Source organism: Chrysochloris asiatica, unplaced genomic scaffold (genome assembly GCF_000296735.1).
Source record: "Chrysochloris asiatica unplaced genomic scaffold, ChrAsi1.0 scaffold00048, whole genome shotgun sequence".
In the NCBI taxonomy this organism is placed as follows: Eukaryota; Metazoa; Chordata; class Mammalia; order Afrosoricida; family Chrysochloridae; genus Chrysochloris; species Chrysochloris asiatica.
Window position 1 is genome coordinate 17,403,378 of NW_006408566.1, and position 1,401 is coordinate 17,404,778.

Here is a 1,401-nt window from a genome sequence, read left to right on the forward strand (position 1 = left end):
TATTTCTTAATCTAAGAGAAATGACTAAAAATTTCAAGCCTCAACTTGGTTTCTAGGGGCAAAATGTTGAGTGATGGAGAAACCATCTAAAGAAAACTGAAGGAATATACACAGTCATTGTACCAAAAAGAAATGATCGATGTTCAGCTATTTCAAGAAGTAGCATATGATCAAGAGCCAATGATACTGAAGTAAGAAATCCAAGGTACACTGAAGCCATTGGCAAAGAACAAGACTTTGGGGATTGATGGAATACAAATTGAAAACTTTCAACAAAATAATGCAGCATTGGAGGTACTCACTCATCTATGTCAAAAAATTTGGAAGACAACCTGGCCAACTGATTGGAAGAGATCTATATTTATGGCCATTCCAAAGAGATATGACCCAGTGGAATGCAGAAATCATCACACAACGTCATTAATATAGCATGAAAGTAAAATTATGCTAGAGATAATACAAACTCAGCTGCAAACATACATTGATAGAGAACTTCCAGAAGTTGAAGCCAGATTCAGAAAAGGATATGGAATAAGGGATAAAATACTTGATGTCAGATGGATCTTGGTTGAAAGCAGAGAATATCAGAAAGATGTGTTATTTACTATGTAAATAAAACTGTGCTTTATTTACTAAGTAAATGCTTTTGATTGTGTGGGTCATGACAAGCTTTGGACAACAATGCAGAGAATGAATTGTGTTCATGAGGAACCTGTAGAAAGACCAAGAGGCAGTTGTTCAAGCAGAATGAGGAAACACTGAATGGATTAAAATTAGGAAAAGTGTGTGCATGGGTTGTATTCACCATTGTTATTCAATTTGTATGTTGAGCAAATAATTCAGGAAGCTAGATTATATGAAGAAAATCATGGCATCAGGATTGGGGAAAGACTCGTTAACCTGCGATATGCAAATGATACTACCTTGCTTGCTGAAAGTGAAGAGGACATAAAATACCTACTGATGAAGATCAAAGATTACCACCTTCTGTATGGGTTGCACCTCAATGTGAAGCAAACAAAAATCCTCATCACTGGACCAATAAATTGCATCCACACAAAAGGAGAAAAGATTGAAGTTGTCAAAAGACTACATTTTGCTCAGACCAACCATCAATACTCATGGAAGCAGCAGTCAAGAAATCAAATGATGTATTGCATTAGGCAAAACTGCTGCACAAGCCCTCTTTAAAGTGTTCAAGAGCAAAGATGTCAGTTTGAGGACTAATGTGCACCTGACCCAAGCTATGGTATTCTCAATAACCTCATAAGTATGTGAAAGTTTAACAGTGAATAAGGAAGACTGTAGAAGAACGGATGCATTTGAGTTGTTTGTTGGAGGAGAATATTGAAAGTACATTGGACTGCCAAAAGAACAAATAGATCTGTGTTGGAAGAAGTA